General features: G+C 38.6%; 2 long non-coding RNA genes across 2 annotated transcripts; one reads left to right on the forward strand and one right to left on the reverse strand.

The window, feature by feature from the left end:
• Positions 1 to 359: 359 nt before the first annotated feature.
• Positions 360 to 24,748, reverse strand: LOC117315450. Its single transcript, XR_004529703.1, has 3 exons — positions 22,740 to 24,748; positions 9,162 to 9,165; positions 360 to 432 (listed from the first exon to the last, which is right to left on the reverse strand). It is a non-coding gene; the product is annotated as an uncharacterized LOC117315450 (long non-coding RNA).
• A 205-nt stretch (positions 24,749 to 24,953) lies between these two features.
• On the forward strand, positions 24,954 to 26,502 carry LOC117315451. Its single transcript, XR_004529704.1, has 2 exons — positions 24,954 to 25,001; positions 25,105 to 26,502. It is a non-coding gene; the product is annotated as an uncharacterized LOC117315451 (long non-coding RNA).
• Positions 26,503 to 26,760: the final 258 nt, after the last annotated feature.

The following is a 26,760-nucleotide window of genomic DNA, read 5'->3' on the forward strand; positions in this document are numbered from 1 at the left end:
TAGTATGTGATAGCTATAAACTACTACAGTACAGCAGTATGTGATAGCTATAAACTACTACAGTACAGCAGTATGTGATAGCTATAATAACACTACTACAGTACAGCAGTATGTGATAGCTATAGACAACTACAGTACAGCAGTGTGTGATAGCTATAAACTACTACAGTACAGCAGTATGTGATAGCTACAAACTACTACAGTACAGCAATATGTGATAGCTATAAACTACTACAGTACAGTAGTATGTGATAGCTATAAACTACTACAGTACAGCAGTGTGTGATAGCTATAAACTACTACAGTACAGCAGTGTGTGATAGTTATAAACTACTACAGTACAGCAATATGTGATAGCTATAAACTACTACAGTACAGTAGTATGTGATAGCTATAAACTACTACAGTACAACAGTATGTGATAGCTATAAACTACTAGAGTACAACAGTATGTGATAGCTGGACAATGACTGACCACCATGACCTGTGACATGCGCTGTCCAACTTTTTCTTCCATTTCTTACTCCTTTAGTTTGGATTTGTACCAGAAAGACAATATACTGATTTGTACAATATCTTACAAAGAGTTAATGTCCTTTATGCCATACAAAGGGCAATTTTTTAAAATTATATTTCTAACATGTCTATGTTGATGTAAATTGTTTATCAAGATAATTTATTCCAAATGAGTAATTTAACTGTTTCATATATGTTGTCTATGTCGCTGTCAGATCAACCTCTTAAATACCCGGTTATACATATAATTGGTCTGTCATTCATGTTTAACCTATATGTATGTATTTAAGTAATGTAGAGCATATCTATACAAAAGCTATATACCCGTAGTATTTTTGCCTTTTTTGTTTCTTGTTAAACAAGATATGTAGTGTTACTGAGTACTTTGTAAGTGTGGAATTGATATAGGCGTGTACCTGTTCTATTTACCGTATAGTAATAAGTATTATTTGTATATTTTAGGGACTTAATTTGGTTCATTTTTGCCTCATATTGATCACTGTCGTTTGAAAAATAAATATCAGAATGACTTCACCTAGTTGGTCATTTGTAAGCTGGTCGACGATGAGAACCCGTGACTTCACCTAGTTAGTCGTTTGTAAGCTGGTCGATGATGAGAGCCCATGACCTTACCTAGTTGGTTTTTTGTCAGCTGGTCGACGATGAGAACCTATGACTTCACGTAGTTGGTTGTTTGTCAGTTGGTCGACGATGAGAACCCATGACTTCACCTAGTTCGTCGTTTGTCAGTTGGTCGACGATGAAAACCCATGACTCCACCTAGTTGGTTGTTTGTCAGCTGGTCGACAATGAGAACCCGTGACTTCATCCAGTTGGTGTTTTGTCAGCTGGTCGACGATGAGAACCCGTGACTTCACCTAGTTGGTTGTTTGTCAGCTGGTCGACGATAAGAACCCATGACCTCACCTAGTTGGTTTTTTGTCAGCTGGTCGACGATGAGAACTCTTGACTTCACTAGTTGGTTGTTTGTCAGCTGGTCGACGATAAGAACTCATGACCTCACCAAGTTAGTTTTTTAATCAGCTGGTCGACGATGAGAACTCTTGACTTCATCTAGTTGGTCGTTTGTCAGCTTGTCGACGATGAGAACCCATGACTTCACCTAGTTGGTCGTTTGTCAGCTGATCGACGAAGAGAACCTGTGTATTCATCTAGTTGGTCGTTTGTCAGCTGGTCGACGATGGGAACACTTGACCTCACCTAGTTTGTCGTTTGTCGGCTGGTCGACGATAAGAAACTTGGGACTTCACCTAGTTGGTCGTTTGTCAGCTTGTCGACGATGAGAACCTGTGACTTCACCTAGTTGGTCGTTCGTCAGCTGGTCGACGAAGAGAACCTGTGTATTAATCTAGTTGGTTGTTTGTCAGCTGGTCGACGATGGGAACACTTGACCTCACTTAGTTTGTCGTTTGTCGGCTGGTCGACGATAAGAAACTTGGGACTTCACCTAGTTGGTCGTTTGTCAGCTGGTCGACGATGAGAACCCGTGACTTCACCTAGTTAGTCGTTTGTAAGCTGGTCGATGATGAGAGCTCATGACCTCACCTAGTTGGGTTTTTGTCAGCTGGTCAACGATGAGAACCCGTGACTTCACCTAGTTGGTTGTTTGTCAGCTGGTCGACGATGAGAACCTGTGACTTCACCTAGTTGGTCTTTCGTCAGCTGGTCGACGAAGAGAACGTGTGTATTAATCTAGTTGGTCGTTTGTCAGCTGGTCGACGATGGGAACACTTGACTTCACCTAGTTGGTCGTTTGTCAGCTGGTCGACAATGAGAACCCGTGACTTCACCTAGTAAGTCGTTTGTAAGCTGGTCGATGATGAGAGCCCATGACCTCACCTAGTTGGGTTTTTGTCAGCTGGTCAACGATGAGAACCCGTGACTTCACCTAGTTGGTTGTTTGTCAGCTGGTCGACGATGAGAACCTGTGACTTCACCTAGTTGGTCGTTCGTCAGCTGGTCGACGAAGAGAACGTGTGTATTAATCTAGTTGGTCGTTTGTCAGCTGGTCGACGATGGGAACCCATGACTTCACCTAGTTGGTCGTTTGTCAGGTGGTCGATGATGAGAACCCGTGACTTCACCTAGTTGGTCGTTTGTCAGCTGGTCGACGATGGGAACACTTGACTTCACCTAGTTGGTCGTGTGTCAGCTGGTCGACGATGAGAACCTGTGTATTTATCTAGGTGGTCGTTTGTCGGCTGGTCGACGATTAGAACAAGTGACTTCACCTAGTTGGTCGTTTGTCAGCTGGTCGACGAAGAGAACCTATGTATTCATCTAGTTGGTTGTTTGTCAGCTCGTCGACGATGAGAACCCATGACTTCACCTAGTTGGTTGTTTGTCAGCTGGTCGACGATGGGAACCCTTGACCGCACCTAGTTTGTCGTTTGTCGGCTGGTCAACGATGAGAACGTGTGTATTAATCTAGTTGGTTGTTTGTCAGCTGGTCGACGAAGAGAACGTGTGTATTAATCTAGTTGGTCGTTTGTAAGCTGGTCGACGATGGGAACACTCGACTTCACCTAGTTGGTCGTTTGTAAGCTGGTCGACAATGAGAACCCGTGACTTCACCTAGTTAGTCGTTTGTAAGCTGGTCGACAATGAGAACCCGTGACTTCACCTAGTTAGTCGTTTGTAAGCTGGTCGATGATGAGAGCCCATGACCTCACCTAGTTGGGTTTTTGTCAGCTGGTCAACGATGAGAACCCGTGACTTCACCTAGTTGGTTGTTTGTCAGCTGGTCGACGATGAGAACCTGTGACTTCACCTAGTTGGTCGTTCGTCAGCTGGTCGACGAAGAGAACGTGTGTATTAATCTAGTTGGTCGTTTGTCAGCTGGTCGACGATGGGAACACTTGACTTCACCTAGTTGGTCGTTTGTCAGCTGGTCGACAATGAGAACCCATGACTTCACCTTGTTGGTCGTGTGTCAGCTGGTCGACGATGAGAACCTGTGTATTTATCTAGGTGGTCGTTTGTCGGCTGGTCGACAATGAGAACCCGTGACTTCACCTAGTTGGTTGTTTGTCAGCTGGTCGACGATTAGAACAAGTGACTTCACCTAGTTGGTCGTTCGTCAGCTGGTCGACGAAGAGAACGTGTGTATTAATCTAGTTGGTCGTTTGTCAGCTGGTCGACAATGAGAACCCGTGACTTCACCTAGTTGGTTGTTTGTCAGCTGGTCGACGATGAGAACCTGTGACTTCACCTAGTTGGTCGTTTGTCAGCTGGTCGACAATGAGAACCCGTGACTTCACCTAGTTGGGTTTTTGTCAGCTGGTCAAAGATGAGAACCCGTGACTTCACCTAGTTGGTTGTTTGTCAGCTGGTCGACGATGAGAACCTGTGACTTCACCTAGTTGGTCGTTCGTCCGCTGGTCGACGAAGAGAACGTGTGTATTAATCTAGTTGGTCGTTTGTCAGCTGGTCGACGATGGAAACACTTGACTTCACCTAGTTGGTCGTTTGTCAGCTGGTCGACGATGGAAACACTTGACTTCACCTAGTTGGTCGTTTGTCAGCTGGTCGACAATGAGAACCCATGACTTCACCTTGTTGGTCGTGTGTCAGCTGGTCGACGATGAGAACCTGTGTATTTATCTAGGTGGTCGTTTGTCGGCTGGTCGACGATTAGAACAAGTGACTTCACCTAGTTGGTCGTTCGTCAGCTGGTCGACGAAGAGAACGTGTGTATTAATATAGTTGGTCGTTTGTCAGCTGGTCGACAATGAGAACCCGTGACTTCACCTAGTTAGTCGTTTGTAAGCTGGTCGATGATGAGAGCCCATGACCTCACCTAGTTGGGTTTTTGTCAGCTGGTCAACGATGAGAACCCGTGACTTCACCTAGTTGGTTGTTTGTCAGCTGGTCGACGATGAGAACCTGTGACTTCACCTAGTTGGTCGTTTGTCAGCTGGTCGACGATGGGAACACTTGACTTCACCTAGTTGGTCGTTTGTCAGCTGGTCGACAATGAGAACCCATGACTTCACCTTGTTGGTCGTGTGTCAGCTGGTCGACGATGAGAACCTGTGTATTTATCTAGGTGGTCGTTTGTCGGCTGGTCGACGATTAGAACAAGTGACTTCACCTAGTTGGTCGTTTGTCAGCTGGTCGACGAAGAGAACCTATGTATTCATCTAGTTGGTTGTTTGTCAGCTGGTCGACGATGAGAACCCATGACTTCACCTAGTTGGTTGTTTGTCAGCTGGTCGACGATGGGAACCCTTGACCGCACCTAGTTTGTCGTTTGTCGGCTGGTCAACGATGAGAACCCATGACTTCTCCTAGTTGGTCGTTTGTCAGCTGGTCGACGAAGAGAACCTATGTATTCATCTAGTTGGTTGTTTGTCAGCTGGTCGACGATGAGAACTCGTGACTTCACCTAGTTGGTTGTTTGTCAGCTGGTCGACAATGGGAACCCTTGACCTCACCTAGTTTGTTGTTTGTCAGCTAGTCGACGATGGGAACCCTTGACCTCACCTAGTTGCTCGTTTGTCGGCTGGTCGACGATGAGAACCCATGACTTCACCTAGTTAGTTGTTTGTCAGCTGGTCGACGATGAGAACCCATGACTTCACCTAGTTGGTCATTTGTCGGCTGGTCGACGATGAGAACCCGTGATTTCACCTAGTTGGTTGTTTGTCAGCTGGTCGACGATGAGAACCCGTGACTTCACCTAGTCGGTTGTTTGTCAGCTGGTCGACGATGAGAACCCATGACTTCACCTAGTTGGTCGTTTGTAAGCTGGTCGACGATAAAAACCCATGACTTCACCTAGTTGGTTGTTTGTAAGCTGGTCGACGATGAGAACCCGTGACTTCACCTAGTCGGTTGTTTGTCAGCTGGTCGACGATGAGAACCCATGACTTCACCTTGTTGGTCGTTTGTAAGCTGGTCGACGATGAAAACCCATGACTTCACCTAGTTGGGTGTTTGTCAGTTGGTCGACAATGAGAACAGATGTAAATAGTCACGCTTTAGTGCGGGTTCTCTGTAGGATTCTGATGTTAACATTGGCGTTAAAGCTGCCTTGCGGAGACTTAATATATCGATTGTATCTAAAAATTGTCAATTTCTAACATCAAACTACATTTTAAGAAATTTTATTGGAATGCTTAGAGTGATTACGTTCCACAATATCATCCACCATCAGGTCGACTCAAGCCTGGAACAACTACTACTGAAACCATTTTTTTTCTTACAATTCAGTTTTTTCTCCAAAACAATCTTTTAGTTTAACTTCTGCAGGGGATAGGTTTACCCGAGAGGGACTCTAGTACCAATTATCAGCACCCTAGTACAATTATAAAGTGATGTATTCATACCTTTCAACACTTGCACCAAAAACTTAACGCAAAAATATTCTAAGTCCTCAAATTTGAAAATTCTGGTTATTTCCCAAAAAAAATCTTTCAGTTTAACTCTGGCAGGGGATAGTTTACCCCAAGAGGGACTATATTTCCAGCTATCAGCACCCTAGTACAATTATAAAGTGACGTATTAATACCTTTCAACACTTGCACCAAAAACTTTACGGAAAATTTTCTAAGTCCAAAATTTTTCAAAAATCTGTCGTTTTTTCCCCGAAAATTCTTTTAGTTTAACTCTGGCAGGGGATAGTTTGACCCCCACAGGGACCATGTTACCATAAATTACTATGCTTATCAACACTTGGAGCAAAAATTCAACATTGGAAAAACCAACGCCGACGCCGGAGTTACGACACAAGCTCTCACTCTTCTTCGAAGAGACGAGCTAAAGATGAAAAAGAAACAACAGGCCCAATAGGCCTGTATCGCTCACCTTGCTCTACAGCAAATTTGAAATTGAGGTCATTTCAACAGATACCTTGAATGAATGTCAAGGTCATTCATTTGAACAAACTTGATAGCCCTTCACCCCAGCATGCTACAGGCCTAATATTACGTCCCTGTGCCTCTTGGGTATTGAGAAGAAGTTGTTTAAAGATTTCAGCCTATTTGACCGATGTGATGTTGAATGAAGGTCAAGGTCATTCATTTGAACAAACTTGGTAGTCCTTTACCCCAGCATGCTACAGGCCTTATATTACGTCCCTGGGTTTTATGATCATGATCAGTCAGCTGTTTAATTTGCCGCCAATCAATGTCACGTGCATGTTTAGAGTTATTCCCCTTTATTGTGTTCCATAATGAAAGCTCCCGAGGGCACACGAAAAAAACATCACATTCCGAAAACACGTTCAAAATGTAAACAAATCAGAGTCGATTCATGGTCTTGTCCGAAAATATGATTGGCTGTCCGTGGTCCGTTTTCTGTGGGGTGCAGTTTTTAAACATGTGTGATTTTATCCAGAATTTGTCCGCCGAACCGTTTTAAGCAGTTTTTATATGAGGTGCAACGCACAAGTCGAGTTTTCCTCACAACTAGGTGAAGTCATGGGTTTTCCTCACGGGTGTATGTACGGGTGAATCTCCTCACAAGTATGTCTCCACCAGTGCGGACGGACGGACGGACGGACGGACGGAGGGAGGGTAAACCTAAAGTCCTCCCGTTTTTCAAACGGCAGGGGACTAATTAGATCTACCGTGTCGTCAATCAGTGCTTCGATCGCGTGGATGTGTTTACAAGCAACTCTGTTCCCGCCAGAGGGCGCAACCTGTTGCACTATATTTGAAGTATCGCTATATTCGACGTGGGCTTTCCCCAAACTTAAACTGACCATACTGGACATCGGCTAAGTAGCAGATGACTGTTGACCGCAGATTATTTTGTCTGGGTATAAGTGTTATCGATTCTGTCTGAATTATAAAAGGCATGCTTGACTAAATTGTCCCATTAAGGTATGTCCATTTTCGTTACAAAGTTGGTTTACAATTACTTTAATATCGGTATTTAAAAATATTGGAAAGCGTCTTTTTCGGTGAAAATGACATATGTATGTGAATCTTGATAATTTACAATAACGAAAAAATCCTTGCTATAGGTGCAATTCATCTAAGAATGGTGTATAGTTAATACTTGAAGTTCTTTAACATGATATTTTACATTTTAGACATTGTCAACAGGACTGTAACGTTGCTACGCCAAGGATAAAAGAACAACTGTTCTCCTATAACTCTGTATCGGTCCAAACACCTACAGTGTACGCATAATCCAATATCAAGAAATAACACAACACTGAAATAAATTGCAAGGGCTCGACCATGCCGTGTGCTAGTTCGTTTATTAACCACAAACATAATAAATACTTTTATACATCAACATACACCACTCTCTGAATTTAATCACCAATGTCTAAGAAAAAATTAAACCCATAAAACAAGATTCCTCCTTTTCGCCTTTTACGTAACAATAACAGGTGTGAAGCATTCAACGTGGTCTCACTGAACACCTAATTTCTTACTCGGGAACTTTCGGCACTTTCCGCTACCCGACACGGATACGCTACCAAGTGGCCCTCTCCATAATAGGAGAAATCAATTTCATTTTAATTCATTGCATTCTACCGAAAGAAATTATATACATCATATGTTGTTGTTGTTGTTGTAGTTTTTTTCAGCATTTTAAGTTTTGTTGAAAGGGAAAACTCGCAAAAGTACTCATCGAACTTTTATATGTAAAAGCAAGTTTTTAATCATCAGAAGATGTACTTGAGTCAGGGGTACTGCTGCTGCTAAATCCGCCTTTCTTTCTCTTTTTTTTTGCATATAATACTTCAATAGCTTGTTTTGCAATTTTTCATTTTCTTTTCCGACATCTTTTTTGTTTTTTATTTTTTTTACACGTTTGCTCTTTTTCTTTTTTTCGACCAATCGGTCGGCCATTACAAATCGAACGTCCTCCAGTTCGACATTGTCGTCATCTGGAGAATCTAACTGAAAGGTTTTCGAGTTATTAGCACTCTGTTTCGTCAAAGAAGAAACTCAATAGGTCAAATTGTTACTTTCTGTGCCTGTCTAGCACAGCGGAGAGCTTTACTGTTTTTTGGTCGATAGCCATTGCATCAAATAAAAATTCCTCGATAAGGACGGTTATTTTTGATATTCAAATTTTGTGTTATCTTCGCCTAAATATCATTAGTAAACCAAATTGTAGAATATCACACTATAAACTACAGCTTGCAATACCGCATCACATGACGTTATTCTGATGCCATGGTGGACTACGTGATATCAAAGCTTTGCACACCGCCTCTGATAACATGTATTATGGCTTTGAATCAATAGCTAAGATGACATTGATTTAAATCCGGATCTTCCCGTGAATAAACACATACAGAAATAGGGAGGATATTTACCGACTATATCCGACAGAAAATAAACACAGGCACATTCTAAAAAATATCCCTTTCATTGCAATGTTTAGTGAAGGCAAATTTTGTATTAATACTGTAACGGCATTTGGTATTGTGACGTCATCAACTTCATTGTTGTGTACACTGGATCTGCTGTTCAAAATCTGTTCGAAATGACTAAATAAAGCACAATTATTCTATCAAAATGTAAATATAAGTAATGAACTTTTTAGCAAATGTTGTTACATTCCTACAACACACATTGTTATTGCTGACAAAAATGTATTACTAGGCTTTATCATGTTTGTCACCAATACAGTGGCGTAGGAAGCGGGAGGCAAACATATCTTTTTGCCCCCCCCCCCCCCCCCCCCCCCCCCCCCCCCCACTTTTGACATCCAAAATCTAAAAAAAAGGGGAAAAAACATGAATTTTTATATTCATTTCGAAAAATATCCGTAAATTTAAATTTTTCGAACCGAAAATGTTTTCTTGAAGGCAACGATAAAACTTTATCTTGTACATCCGGAACATTACGACTTTTATACTAGTATATCAATCCTCAGACCTGTGTGTCGGTCGCCTGCACTGGCCTGGTAAGTCAATATTTATATCTTAATACGAAATTTTGCTTAACTTCATCACATAGATTCGATAAGTTGATGATAATTTGTGAAGTTGGTTGAGTTCATAATGAGAACAAGACAGGTTGAGTTCATAATGAGAACAAGACAGAAACACAACATGAATAAGAATGCGCGGTTTTAACGTGAATAGAGTGATACTAATTACCGACAGATACGAACGAGGAACACCGTATAACATGAAACGGCACTGGCATCTGTTGTCGACAAATTAGCAGCATATAGGGTTCGCTTTAGATACACATTCTATCAGATTCGAAAAGTTAAAAACCTGTCAATTATTAAGGAAAAATAATAAGTTTTTAAAGTGAATACTTATTCTAGGTAAATTTTACCTTTTTTCGGAGGAGGAAATTTTTTTTATAGCCTTAAAATAAAATAAAAATCGGGTCGCGCCTACGGCGCTCGCATTATCACTAAATTACTGCCCCCCTTTCAATTGCAGATTGCAAATTTGCTATATTCATTTTTCCAAAGGGGGGCTTCGCCACGCTGGGACCCGCTGGGCGGCCCCAGACCCCTCGGAAAAAACTGCCTCGCGCCTACGGCGCTCGTATTATCACTTAATTACTTGACCCCCCTTTCGAAAAATCCTGAATCCACGCCTGATCCAGAATTCTTGCAAATGTGCTATATTCATTTTCCGCGGGGGGCTTAGCCCCCCCCTACCAGGGCGGCCCCTCCGACACCTCGCACAAAAAAAACCCCAAAAAAACAAAAAAAGCAAAAAAAAATCACCTCGTGCCTTCGGCGCTCGCATTATTACTAAATTACTGGACCTCCTCCCGCCGACCTTTCGAAAATCATGGATCCCGGCCTGGTGATTTATTTTTTACTATAAATAATATATCCTGATTTGCGTAAATAACTTATTTTGTACTACATAAATTATCATGGGATGTTGAAATAATAATTATTGGCTAATTTTGCGGAGATGGCATACGATTTGTTTAGTGCGTAAAATTTAAGGTTAAAAAAAAAAATTGCCCCCCCCCCCCCCCCCCCACACACACACTTTTTGACGACTTCCTACGCCACTGCAATAGCAATGTGTGTTATAGGACTGTAACAACAATTGCTGAAACATTCATTACTTAAATATGGTCTCAGACTGTCACTAACGAGTACCCATAGAATGAGCGTTCCTGGCTCAGCACGTGGAACGTTCGCTGTCTTAGTGTTGATGAGTGTGTGTCGACGGATAGCTCCAGGTGTATAGATTTCACTGTGAGACCAATACATCTCTACGGCGAGACATTTTATCATTTCTCTAATCACACATAACAATTTCGAATAGTTGGTACATGTTGAAGAACTCATTTCCCTTGTTTAAAATTTTTAGTTTTAATATTGGAATAATGCACCCTCCCTAGCAAACGTGTATACTTATACGTTTTCCATATCCGTATCCTGCTAATTGTAATCACCCCATTAAGGTAGTGTGTAATGGCGATCTACACTTTACTCACATTAATACGTTTTGTACCCAATCACGTATACCTGACAATTATAGTCACATTGACCCGTAAAAAACCTACTGGAATAAGAGCAAGAGAGTAAGTAACGAACAGTAGAAGTAGTATTACCTGCATCAATAAACTAAGTAGTGTGTTGGAATACAATAATGATTTGTGCAAAGTAAGAATTCCTTCTGTTTGTTTACAAAGCGTTTAGCAGTGAAATGACACCTTTATCAGTGTCGTCAAAACAGCATGCACTATCTAATAGTTGAATTATTCTTATAGAAATAAATGTTTATCAGCGGAAATCGATAATACGCAAATGTTTTTTTATGACATGTAGATAAATCCTTTCTTATGTAATAAAAGCTTTAAAGCAATGATACAGCCAGATAGAGTCGTTAAAGCATACCTGGAAACTGACATCAGTAGTAAGGAACGAATTACAGTTAAAGTATTTGTTATTTCATTAAGTTTGTCATTGGAATGAACCGTTATGAAAACAAGAGCTGTTGGAGAACAGCATAGCTCGTCTCGCAAATGTTTGTCAATAAATAATTAAAATATATTAATTGGAATGGTTTCGCAAATTGCATTAATAATATTTATATTGTTTACTTGATCAGATTATGTTTTGTGAATTCATGCATTTGGGAGACAAGCTATGCTGTTGTAGATTAAATGAAGATATTAAACACAAATGTAATTGCTTTTGGACATATTTCTTCAATTTTTGACAACATATCCTAATGAGAGTTGTCTCCCTTGAAAAATGTGACCGGTATAAATTGTCTATTGTGACGTTTTCATATTGTTTTATATTCAGTTTCACCCCAAGAAAGGATAGTGTAACTTCATAGGGACTCTTTTACCAAATATCAGCACCCTAGTACAATCATAAAGTAATGTGTTAAAAAGCTTTCAACATTTGCACGAAAATTTAAAAAAAAAAAAGTTTTTTCCTCAAAAAAATATTTCAGTTTAACTCAGGAAAGGGATAGTTCAACCCCCACAGGGAACCTAATACCATGTATAACTATGCCTTTCAACACTCACAATATAAAGTTAACACAAAGTCCAAAGATTTAAAAACAAAAACAAAAAAACACAGATTTAAAAAGAAAAAATCCAATTTTTACTCCAGGAAGGGATTGTCTTACTCCATAGGGACTCTATTGCCAAATATAAGCACCCTTGTAAAATTATATAGTGATGTATTAAAACCTTTCAACACTCGCACCAAAAATTAACGCACAAATTTTCTAAGTCCAAAAATTTGAAAAATTCTGGTTATTTCCCCAAAAAATCTTTTAGTTTAACTCCGGCAGGGGATAGTTTAACCCAAGAGGGAGTTTATTACCAACTATCAGCACCCTAGTACAATTATAAAGTGATGTATTAATACCAAAAACTTAACGCAGAAATATTCCAAGTAGTAGTATAAAAGTGAGGGTTCTGGCGCAGTACCTCCCCTATATAATCCTTACCACCTCCCTGGCACCCCCCTAGTGGCACCCCCCTTGACAGGGGGGTACCGATGACGTCACAAATGGAGGGTTATACAGTGAATAAAATGACCATCAGGGGGGTACCGATGATGTAACGGAGGGTCACGCCCCCTCTCCCCATCATGGGGGGGGGGGGGGGGGGGGGGGGATCATTGATGACGTGTTAGGGTTTTCCAATCTATTTCGACCGATTGTATCGCGGTCAGACTTCTACAACATTATATAAGATAACAAGACACCTCATATGTACAACATTTTATTTTCCCCGTCGCGATTGAATGAATGTAGGTCGGAGAGCCATCCCACATCCATCCTTACAAAGAATACCTACTCTATCATGGACAAATGAATATTTACAACTACACGAGAGCCATCTATCACCCGTTTTGATGGTACTAGGATGATCTGTGTATATGTACACCATTTTTCTCTTCAAACGGGGTCTATCGCCATTTGACGACAAACGGTATCTGCTAGACGATGGGATCACTAGCTACGCGTACGGACACTGGAGAATATCAGGAGAGTGAACTATCCTAGAAAGGTCTCATTTCAGGACCCTGCTTAGTGGAAAAGGGTGTACAAAAAGGGAAAACCCCAACACGTCATCAATGACGCCCCCCCCCCATGATGGGGAGAGGGGGCGTGACCCTCCTTTACATCATCGGTACCCCCCTGATTTTATTCACTGTATAACCCTCCATTTGTGACGTCATCGGTACCCCCCTGTCAAGGGGGGTGCCACTAGGGGGGTGCCAGGGAGGTGGTAAGGATTATATAGGGGAGGTACTGCGCCAGAACCCTCACTTTTATACTACTCCAAGTCCAAAAATTTGAAAATTCTGGTTTTTAAAAAAAAAATCTTTTAGTTTAACTCTGGCAGGGGATAGTCTAACCCCAGAGGGACTCTATTGCCAATTATCAGCACCCTAGTACAATTATAAAGTGATGTATTAATACTTTTCAACACTCGCACCAAAAACTTAACGCACAAATATTCTAAGTCCAAAAATTTGAAAAGTTCTGGTTTTTCCCAAAAAAATCTTTAAGTTTAACTCTGGCAGGGGATAGTCTAACCCCAGAGGGACTTTATTGCCAATTATCAGCACCCTAGTACAATTATAAAGTGATGTATTAATACCTTTCAACACTCGCACCAAAAACTTAACTTAAGTCCAAAAATTTTCAAAAATCTGTTCTTTTTTCCAAAAAATCTTTTAGTTTAACTCCGGCAGGGGATAGTTTGATCCCCACAGGGACCATATTACCATAAATTACTATGCCTTTCAACACTTGCACCAAAAAGTTAACATTTGGAAAACCAACGCCGACGCCGACACCGAAACCGACGCCGACGCCGGAGTGACGACATAAGCTCTCACTCTTCTTCGAAGAGACGAGCTAAAAAGACACCTCCTCTAATATTTGGTAGAAATGTCTTATTGTTTGAATACATTTACTGATAAAGGCTAGTGTGCATCACTTGGATGGACAGTTTTTAAAAAAAAATCCATATTATAATTCATAATGAAGACGGACTTTGCGGATGAAAAATATTCATTTTGGAGCAATGCTGCTAAATCCCGAACTTGACACTGACATCTTTGTTTAAAACTTTTCAGAAGTAAATGTATAACCGCTCCATAAACTGTCATGTCTTACGCAAGCAGTTCACATGATGTAACTTATTTTTAGAATTCTACTTTTCAACATTTTAGTTTGATGTTGCTCTCTTTGAACGTCATTCTAATCTGTTAAATTTTGGTCCTAAATAATTCAAATAAAACAATAAGGTACCTGTGTATCAAAAACCTGAGAATCTATCGCTATTTGAGTTTTAGGATCTGTAACCGAATTGCATTAGCAATGAAATGAAGACGAATTCATATTTTGTCAAATATGAAATATGAATATCTAAAAGGTATTTGAAATCAACTTGAAGACGAAGACACTTACATTGATCATTAGTTTCTGTGAACCATGTATCCGCGGAGATCCCGCTTGTTTCTGATATCTATGGTGAGTATAAAATCATAAATAAAAGTATGTAAAATGATTGTGCTAGCATAAATCCATTCTGTAATTAGTTACATACGATTTTCATTCAAGCATACACTTTTATGAAATATTTCCACGGTTGATATTATATGTAAAATAATTACTGCAAATCATTAAAAAAAATATTACAAAATAGAATACACCATTCCTATGTATGGCTGACCTATTCTACATTCTCTATATATCCTCAGTGACGTATGAAATTCAGAGAGTTGGTCAGCATTAGGTGTAGTTACCATCACCTTTACCCTGTTCAGCTCATACTACATAGAATCACAGCTTTAAAAACATACATGTATATCATAATGTTGAAAAACGGAAATGTAAAACTATATTATCGGGTACCTCATTTTGAATATTTTCGGATAACTAATAAAAACTACGATAACGATTTGTAGATAGATATTCATTGTAAGATATTATGAATGTTGCTTCAGGCCTTATCCTTTCTCTCTAATTATGAAATAATTCAATGAGATCCGTAATTGACTAAAACCGAGAACATCTATCACGATACAAATGTCCAATTAAAAGTCATTGAACTTCGATATGAATATTTCAAGATAAAAGCAGGCGATGACCACTTACGTCGTCCATAAAATCCATGAAGCCGAGACGTGTTTTTTTTAAATAAAATCAGGTTTTACTGGAGCCGTGGAAATCTAGAATTAGAAACAATAGAAAAATAAAGGAAAACAGTCGAAGAAAAGTAGGATTTTTTTTTAAATACAAAGAAAAGGAAACAAAACATGCTCAATATTTATTTACACCATATTCGTATAAGGATAGGCATCTGGACACCAGCACAAGAAGTAAAAACAAACAGACGGGAGCGAGATATATGATTTGCCTTCATTATTTATCTCCTTTCAATACAGACAGATCATCAAAGAAAAATATGTACGTGAATGGTCTGATTTAAAAATAGATTTAAAATTGCCAATTATGACGAAGTCGGGTCATTTGTTTAATATTAGAGCCGTGACTCGTATTTCTTGCCTAATTCATTGCCGTTTGTGTTTTTAAACTTCACATTTAGGTTGCCCGTGGTCTCTAGTTATGCACATTTAATTTAGGAACTGTTCAAAAATCAAGATGGCTAACAGACAGTCATTTTGAATTTCCATTTTGTAGCTCGTTGGCGCTGTTTCTCAGAATTTACGAGTAGTTTCTGCAGGTATACTTTATATATAGTTAATGCATGTTTAACATTGAATAGTGTAGCGAAGGTGAAGTCCTAAATGTTAAGTGTAGAAAGAACCCCAGTAAATCAGTGCTGGATTATTCTTTGATCGATAGATAATGAAATAATGCTTTGTTGTTAAGTTATATTTCGACATCTATGATGTGTGTGTAAATCCGATTACACGACGTCGGGTTATACTGTGTTTCACGGACCCAGCTTGGTACCGTAAAACAATAGGTGTACCGTAGGTCGATCGAGAGACTCTGTTGACACCGAAGTATTCTATTCGCGATTCGTATTGTATTAATAATTGAGAAAGTTTTCGTTCATATTTTTTATAATTATAAAATGCGGAATGCGGCCTTCTGATTGGTTGAGATTTTTGTTCATGTCACTTTGAAAAAAAAACAAAAAACTGGGAAATACGCGAAAAATGTGACGTCACAATACGACAATTGACGTTGCGTATTGATTTGAGAAAAAGAATCCAATATAAAACCAGGAAAATTGTACATAAACAATTTTGTGTTTCTTTTTTCCGCTAGTATTTACTATTATCAAATCGATATCAATTTAAACAACGAACATGGCGCAGTACACCAGGCTATGAATTAACGACCGCAAATGCCAGTATTAACATTTTAATAACAACTGTAATATTTACTTATAAGGAATCGAGCAGGTGACCTCGGGTGTGATGTATTTTCAGCTATAGTTCCTGGTATTGCGATATATATAAATACACCTCAATGTGTTTTGGGTGGACTTCATTAGCTTATTAAAGGTAAATTTTATTGGCACCACTTCAAATCACTACTACAAATACACTATCGCCGTGCTTCCCAATACTGAATAACAAAGCGAAGCTATTTTATTTGAAATAGCCATGGTAAAGGTTATATATACATGTATGTATATATATATATTACCCAAATGTTGCGTAATTTTTGGCAGGTATCGTTAAATTTCATAATTAGAATAATTTTTTATCCATGAACATATCATCATGTGAAGGTAAAGTTTGTAGTTGATTAAGACAATCATTGTTTAATGTCTTCTGAGTATTAGAAAAAGTATATCCTGTTGCTCGAAGGAGTCGAATAAAGATAATAAAATTTCCCCTTTTTTTCTTTTTACAATTGTTTTTGTTGCTCTTTCTTTCATTTCTATGTATCCTTGTAAAAAAAAGCCTTTTGTACATCTTTCTTGACCTGCAGCTATACTAGACACCAGGTAATTGGCTGTAACGAAAATTAACAGAACCAATCATATAAGTGGGTCTTAATTATTCTTGTAATTGCATTCGTTCAACATTTCACCTATTCTGTCGATATTAGTGAAATAGTTTTCTCTGAAGAGAGAAAACCAATCAGGGTGCATGACATTAAATTTATCCGTTAATAGAATTAACAAAAAAGTTGGTTACCATGTTTACCTAACCAACCAGCACAAGATATCAACCGAAACATAGGCAGCTAGAACTGTCATCCGGAGGCCAAATCATACCCGCTCCCAAATCGCCGACCGTGAGATTATTTGTAAAAAAAAGTGAAATTAATTGCACAGTCTTTAGTCAAGGGTCGGGGTTGATTTAGCTTTTCGAAACGGGGCGGTAAATTCTACTATCTTGGCTGACCGATCGGAAACCCGATATACATTACGCACACCTTTAGTGTGTACATGTGTGTTGCAAGTTTAGTTGAAAATTCTTCCGTAGTTTAGGAAGAATAGCCGGAAATCATTGTGGTTGTGTCGGATGGACGGACAACCTGATTCTAACACACACACCCTTACTTCGTTACGGGAGGGAGGGGGTGCTGTGTAATAATTTCAATTTCATCCCCGCCATTGAGGGTTCGTCGCACATTTAACAAACAAACGCATCGAGATGACCTGGTGATGAACTTTATTCTGTTCTGGCAGACGACATAGGAGTGGATGCAGGCACCACCTTCAAATATCAATTATACATCTAAATACCTGGTATATAATATGGTCCATGGAGGATAAAGCATGCTATATACATTTTGTTCGAAATTCAATGACTTCTCAAGTTAGAATTTGACTCCTTCATTTCAAAAGAGATTTAATGGGGACAATAAAATTCTGAATTAAATATGTTAAAATTATTAAAACACTTACCTCACCAACATTTGATCTCTCAGCCACCGTTGTTTAATCTCGCGGAAAACTCTAACTAATCGCACTTTCGAATTGTGTACATATAACGGATAAACATCTTAGGAAAGTACAGATATAATTGATTCCACGTAATAAGTACGTATATAGTACCTGGGAAATCCCTGGTTAAGTAAGTAATTTCATACCTGTTCTTTGTATAATTAAAAACCGTTACAGTTCAAAGGTCAAGGAAGTTCAAATCAGGCCGCAAAGAGTGAACTTGGTTGTGTCTTTATTGACATTTAGTTGAGGAGTTGTTTATGAAAACTTTTTTTTTTCATGTTGGTTAGTATGTTTTGTTTAAGGATTTATCATCAAAATAAGGTCGTTGGACAAAGCTATCAACTTACATAAGTCCGACTTACTTTAGTATGGCTTTACTGATATATTACGTCTCAGACTTATTTGTCCGGCATCTGTCATTTCTACGAGTACAGGTCTTGGCCGTTATATTATTCCTTTTAGGGTTAAGGGTCAAGCAGGTATCACGTCTCTACTTGAAAGACGCCAATTTTGAGGCAGTGCAATGGGATACATCAGTGGGATCTGCTTATAAAGAAGAGAAGAGCTGTCACGATCTATGTTGTGGCTCTCCATGCCCAGTGGTATTTCAAAATAACATCCAAGATGACTACAAATCAACCATTTGTTTATCTACCCACAGTACATGTATGACTTATTACCCAATACACAGGTGTATCTACCTACAATACAGGTATGTCTTATTACCCAATACACAGGTGTATCTACCCACAGTACAGGTATGTCTTATTATCCAATACACAGGTGTATCTACCCACAGTACAGGTATGTTTTATTACCCAATACACAGGTGTATCTACCCACAGTACAGGAATGTCTTAAAACCCAATACAAAAGTATATCTACCTACAGTACAGGTATGTCTTATTACTCAACACAAAAGTATATCTACCCACGGTACAGGAATGTCTTATTACCCAATACACAGGTGTATCTACCCACGGTATAGGAATGTCTTATTACCCAACACACAGGTGTATCTACCCACAGTACAGGTATGTCTTATAACCCAATACACAGGTGTTTCTACCCACAGTACAGGTATGTCTTGTTACTCAACACACAGGTGTATCTACCCACAGTACAGGTATGTCTTATTACCCAACACACATGTGTATCTACCCACAGTACAGGTATGTCTTATTACCAAACACACAGGTGTATCTACCCACAGTACAGGTATATTTTATTACCCAATACACCGGTGTATCTACCCACAGTACAGGTATGTTTTATTACCCAATACCCAGGTGTATCTACAAATAGTACAGGTATGTCTTATTACCCAATACACAGGTGTATCTACAGTACATGTATGTCTTATTACAAAACACACAGGTGTATCTACCCACAGCACATGTATGTCTTATTACCCAATATACAGGTGTATCTACCCACAGTTCAGGTATGTCTTATTACCCAACACACAGGTATATCTATCCACAGTACAGGTATGTCTTATTACCCAATACACAGGTGGATCTTCTCACAGTACAGGTATGTCTTATTAACCAACACACAGGTGTATCTGCCCACAGTATAGGTATGTCTTATTAACCAACACACAGATGTATCTTCCTACAGTACAGGTATGTCTTATTACCCAATACACAGGTGTATCTACCCACAGTACAGGTATGTCTTATTACCCAACACACAGGTGTATCTACACACAGTACAGGTATGTCTTATTAACCAACACACAGATGTATCTTCCTACAGTACAGGTATGTCTTATTACCCAATACACAGGTGTATCTACCCACAGTACAGGTATGTCTTATTACCCAATACACAGGTGTTTCTACACACAGTACAGGTATGTCTTATTAACCAACACACAGATGTATCTTCCTACAGTACAGGTATGTCTTATTACCAAATATACAGGTGTATCTACCCACAGTACAGGTATGTCTTATTACCAAATATACAGGTGTATCTACGCACAGTACAGGTATGTCTTATTACCCAACACACAGGTATATCTACCCACAGTACAGGTATGTCTTATTAACCAACACACATATGTATCTTCCTACAGTACAGGTATATCAAGACAGGAATATAAGACATATGTACATATTTTTACCCAATACACATACCTAACAGACAATACATCCCAGGTGAACCGTTGATAAACATGACCCACAATGGCCTACTACCTTTATTTCTTTACAATTGTATGTCTGTCGGTTACCTCACACAACCAGGAAGTATATCAGATAACACCAGAACAGGTAGATCTACACATTCCTGGGGGTGCTTATCCCGAGATCCGACGTTTGTTTACATTAGTGACTGATCAGAAGGATTTTCTAGTGCAGTTGATTTAAATTTTGATCAAAAACTGGTATTGTCAGAATGAAAATAACAAATTTACAGAGTTAAATTCTGGTTCAAACTGGAATGTTAGTCAGGAAGTAACAGATTTATCAACATCACAAGAAGGAAGTTACTGTTGAAGTTAACAGTGTGGCTGTGAATTCTGGAGGTACAGAAATATGGACAATGGAAATTAGTGTGGCTGTGAATTCTGAAGGTAGAGAAATATGGACAGTGTAAATTAACATTCTGATGCTGTGGATTGACAACTTGGATCATCACAGTAACCCTGTGACATCATGAGGTAGTTATTCTCTTGTGTTTTTACGTTACTGATTGTTTAACATAAACATATACTGGACGAGGCAGTATTACCACGATTTCCTTCTCTGGCATCAAACAAAAATCTTATTGGTTTGAAAACATTACAGTGTTGCTATAACAACAGATATTACAATTTTCATCAAAATGGCAACAGCCAAAATACCTATCCGTACAACAGGTCAGACAACCTGTGTTCATCACAAGGGGAGACAACTGGAATTGTATTGTAAAAAATGTCAAGAACTGACGTGTCTAAAATGCCTTTCCTCTGTTCATCAAAGTCACATTATGTGTGAGCTCATTGAAATCACTCCTCAGAAGAAACAAGACATTAAAAACTTTATCGACAGAACAGAACAAAATGACCTGGTACAAATCAGGAAATACATCACCTCTACTGATACACTCCTCAGAGACAATGACAGCACATTTGAGAAACTGTCACATCAGTTGAGGATACAAACAGATAATTTAAAACAAAACCTTGACATGCTTACAGCCGAAACACTCTCTCTTTATCAGAAAATGAAAGAGGACAATACCAGGCTCATACAGAAATACAGACAGGACCTGGAGATGTACGACGAACAACTCAAACAACAAATACAGGAATGTAAGACAGCACTTCAACGGGGTTCTGACTTAAACATTTACGATACAAGATGTGAAATAGATTCCCAAATACATTTCCCTGTAAAACCTGTCCTGGGTAATGTCAGCTTCACTCCAAACAAAAATCCTCAAGGTCATCTAAAACTTGCTGTAGGGAAAGTTGTCATCTCAGGTCAAGGTCAAATATCAACTGACCAGTATCGGTCAGTTGACCGGTCAGTCACAACATCAGATGGTCGGGGACAATTCTCTACACAACAACAACAGTCAGGAGATAAAGGGAAGAAAGCAGTGACAAGGTATAAACTACTGTCAGAGACCAAGGTGGTGGAGGAGTGGGAGGCTTCTTGTAACATTATATCTATATGTCCCACCACTGATGACCAGGCCTGGACCAGTTATTACTACAGTAAAACATTAACTCTCCTGGACAGGAAGGGTACAGTAATACAGAAGGTCACACACAAGGCTGTGATCAGTAACATCAGTCTGTCACCTACAACACACACACTGTGGATCTGTGACAGAGAAAACAACATCCTGGAGCTGGTATCAGGACAACTGACACACAGATTTAAAACCAATGAGTTACCCATGTGTATATGTGTTACAGCCAGTAACCATGTCATTGTGGGCATGGCGAAACACATCTGTAAATTTACCACACAAGGTCAGATGGTGCTCACTACAATGGCTGTAGGGAAACCATTAGTGTGTACACCATACAGGATCACAGAGTGTCCTGTCACTCACAATGTCGCAGTGATTGATTTCAGGGATAAAAGTCATGGTGGTGATGGAAACCAGCATGTTGTTGTCATGGATACTGACTTTCAGGAATTGTTTGTATACAGAGGTGATATCCCCAGTACATATAAAACATCACAAACAGGAGGTAAACCATTTATTCCCTGTGGTGTGGTGTATGATAGTGTGGGAAACCTCATCATAGGGGACTATTACAACAACAGGGTCCTACTCCTCAGTGGTGGGGGTGAGTTCCTCAGGATCATACACACAGACACAAACCGGACATGGGCTGTAGGTGTAGACAGGAAGGATGTCCTGTGGGCAGTGTTTGGGTTCCACAATGTAAAACTACTACAGTACAGCAGTATGTGATAGCTATAAACTACTACAGTACAGCAGTATGTGATAGATATAAACTACTACAGTACAGCAGTATGTGATAGATATAAACTACTACAGTACAGCAGTATGTGATAGCTATAAACTACTACAGTACAGCAGTATGTGATAGCTATAAACTACTACAGTACAGCAGTATGTGATAGTTATAAACTACTACAGTACAGCAGTATGTGATAGCTATAAACTACTACAGTACAGCAGTATGTGATAGCTATAATAAACTACTACAGTACAGCAGTATGTGATAGCTATAAACTACTACAGTACAGCAGTATGTGATAGCTATAAACTACTACAGTACAGCAGTATATGATGGCTATAAACTACCACAGTACAGCAGTATGTGATAGCTATAAACTACTACAGTACAGCAGTATGTGATAGCTATAAACTACTACAGTACAGCAGTATGTGATAGCTATAAACTACTACAGTACAGCAGTATGTGATAGCTATAAACTACTACAGTACAGCAGTATGTGATAGCTATAAACTACTACAATACAGCAGTATGTGATAGCTATAAACTACTACAGTACAGAATGTCATTAAATTTTCGTATAATTTACAATCGCCATTTGCATTTCAATGTCAAAAGAGAATCAACATTCATATTTTATAGAGTAAAATCTTGTCAAACAAACGCATGTCATGGTCAAAAAAGTATCAACATTTATATTCTATAGAGTAAAATCTGGTCAAAAAACATCTTCGCTAACCAAGGGTTACTCTATGCTGAGCTCCATTTCATCACATACATGAAATGGAGCTTAACGTAAAGTAACCCTTGGTTAGCGAAGATGGGTAAAAAGAGAATCAATATTTATATTTTATAGAGTAAAATCTGGTCAATCAAACGCTCGAACTACCACCTGTTTCAGGTATCACAAAACTACTTCATCCAATCAGCTGGTGTTTCACCCGAACCAAGTCCGTGAAGAAATGTGTTTCTTTGGTTTGTAGCTATTTCCTGAATAAATAACACCTGCAATGGGTAATATACGAGAATAAACAGTTGGGTCTTGAGATTTAAAAAATCAAAAATACATATGTATACACTCCTGGTATAAATAGAAAGATGTAGGAATCCAGGTGTAAAAAGGCAGGAATTCCCAAGTTGGGGGTTCCCCTGTCCACTGTAAATATCAGGGTTACTTTCTTCCAAGTACAGGTGTGGTCTTATATGCTGTTAAACCTATCCAATAACATCATTTTTCAGGTAGGCAAATCTTCAAACTTTAATTTGATATAAATTCCGAAACATTTGAACTTCAAATGAGCGATTGAGGGGATGGAGTCATTAGTATAATAACGTATAGTGAAATAATTAGCTGTGTGAGACCTTAAGACACTAGTAAGAATAATGACAGGTTATTTGCGCTATGTGTCTGATCCACATGAGCTTTCTTTGCTTGTTACACATTACTACCCAAATATACAGGTAGTTAACAAATTAAATTTCAAAATCAAGACCCATGATACACATTAACTATTGGAAAAGTTACTTCAGTTTAATTGAAACAAAATATTGATTTCACTCCGGTAAAATATTACTCTATTTACATGAACCTTAAAAATCCAACAAAATTAAAGCATGCATCTGGAATTGTATAATGTATAATGTGTTTTATCATTTGTATGTCGTTTACCTGCGTATTCCGTACCTGCTATTTTACTTTTGTTTCCTTTGTATGCATCGTTATAGTAATAGGTCCCGAATTTGTATACTATAAGTATTGTTAATTTGTTATATATAGGTGTTGTGTACAGTGAGTGACCACTTGATCTGTGAAATGCGCTGTCCAATTATTTCTTCCCACCTTTCCCACGCTTTACTAATTTGAACCATTTTCTTACAAAGTGTTGATATCTTTCGTGCCATAGACTGAGTAAGTTTAAGAAATTTATTTCAAACAAGCCTATGTTGATATGAATTGTTTATATAGCTTATCAATTACCTGTTCCAAATTAGTGATTTAATTGTTTCATATCTGTTGTCTATTTTCTTCCAATCACATTGTATGTGTCGTGTATGTTATGTACTGTGACTGACCACTTGATCTGTGACATAGGCTGCCCATTTTTTTCTTCCTGTTCCCACCTAATTATAAGCTTTCTTTCCTTTCTGACTTCGTTATTTTGGATTTGAACCAGAAAGACTCTTTACTAATTTGTACCATTTTCTTACAAAATGTTGATATCTTTTGTGCCATAGACCGAGTAAGTTTAACAAATTTATTTCAAACATGCCTATGTTGGTATGAATTGTTTATATGGACTATCAATTATCTATTCCAAATTAGTAATTTGTTTCATATCTTTTGTCTATTTTCTTTCAATTGATCAATATTTTATCAACATCTCTAAATAATATTTATAAGCACAATGTATCATATACACTATGTGTTGGTGATCCGAAGATATAGATTTGAATTTCCTGTCGTAGTTGTACCGAGAGAAATATATATGATATATGTACAATTCGTATCCATGTATGTAAATACATTGCGATCAAGGTATTCATATCATCTTATAGACGGCTTCCACAATGATCATGTCAGGGTATCGGGCCGACCATCACTGTGCCATTGAAATGTTCTTTTTTAAGAACGCCGATGTGGCGCAGCGGTATAAGCTGCGTGTATTTCTGGCTAGGCGATTGGGTGCCGTAGATCGTGAGTTCGAGGCCCGGTCAGGGCACGAGTCATAAAGTTGTCTTCCTTCATCGTCTGTGTGCTAAGTATATATATGTTATAATTATATATTTAAGAAAGTGGAATCTATCCTAGCGAAGGTTGATGTATAGAACAAAAAACCCCAAAACAGGACTCAGGCCTTTCTGCCCTATTAGACTTCCCCAGGACATAATATACACTATGTATATATATTGTTCTGAATAATTCAGATCCTATGTATTTGCATATTCATAATAAGCGAGATATGATATTTTTACCTTTTATTTTCTTGTGAGGCCTAGAAAAAAAAATGTTGTGTTTCCCCTTTCCCGACCGACCCTAATTTTAGGCCACCGACCCTAATTTTTTTTTGTTTCAAATACTGAAAATCCGGAAATTTTCGTAAATTTAGCCCGTTTTCCTTTTTATTATTACACACACCCTAGTCTTATAAACGCTTGTATATGACGGGCACTGGTTTTAAAGCGTATTGATGACCTCGATGTTCAAAAAACATGGCGGCTTTTTGCACGCCGTCGTCTGTTTTGGCACTGACGATAAAAAAATGTAAACACATGGACGAAAAGCGAATTATGACATCACTGCCGCATACAACGCTATGTGGAGATATATTTTATAGATATCACGAAAAAATTGTAAAAGGTGATAGTGTTATATTGGGGAGGGAGGTTGGACAGTCGACTACCTTTGAGGTTGGACCAGGGCTGTCTGTTGGCGACGGTCTTCATGGCAAAGCATTGGTTAGAATGACCCTCACCTGCGCTAATCCCATCGAAGTACCATTTTACAGTGCATCTCTTGGACGACTCGATTTGTGCTACTATTGTGGTGGTTGTGATGGGGAGGTTGATCAGGAATTAAAGAAACAATATAAAACTGTTCTGCCCGTGTGTCTAGAATGTCTCGAACATGAACAGCCTCCATGTTATCGTCCATACGGAAAAAAATCGAAGAGTGGAAACTCTCAATAAACTGCGTTTATAATGACATGGTTTTACTGTTCTGACTATTAATATGATGCTCCTATTTGAGATTATCTGAAAAGAGATAACAAACACTGCAAATAAAGTTTGATATACTTTTAATATCATTTTCATCTCCCAATACATTGCATTTCAAAATGAAGTTAGGTAGAAGAATGATCAAACACTGAAATATAATGATATTGAAATGATATATACAGCATATATAAATATTCAAATATGAACATTTGATTATTTATTTAAAAAAAAAAAAAAAAAAATCCCTACCTACCTACCCTAATTTTTTGAGAGACGAAAGGGGAAACACAACATTTTTTTTCCTTGGCCTGATACAGATATGTATTGTCTGTAGTGTTACTATGTACTTCTGTGTATTTGATTTAGGTGTGTTTGATTGTGAATTTTATCATTTACCTGTACTGTATAATAATATCATTAGCATATTTTTGGGACTTCAATTTGCGTCGTCTAATATTGATCACTACGGTTCAACAAATAAATATTCAGAATGATTTCAACTATTTGGTTGTTTGTCAGCTTGTGGATGAAACATGTAAATACTGTAGTCACGCTTGAGTGCATGTACTCTGAAGGGTTCTTGTGTTGATATTGGCGCTAAAGCTGCGTTGTTGCTACCTAACTACATTTTGTATATTGATTGAATATAAAAATCGTCGTTGATTTCTAACGTTAAATTAATTTCCCCAAAAGGTTATATAGCGACATTGATAATAAAATCAAAAGAATTGACAAGAATTTACTGTTTTTTGG

The sequence above is a fragment of the Pecten maximus genome, chromosome 17, assembly GCF_902652985.1.
Source record: "Pecten maximus chromosome 17, xPecMax1.1, whole genome shotgun sequence".
NCBI classification, from domain to species: Eukaryota; Metazoa; Mollusca; class Bivalvia; order Pectinida; family Pectinidae; genus Pecten; species Pecten maximus.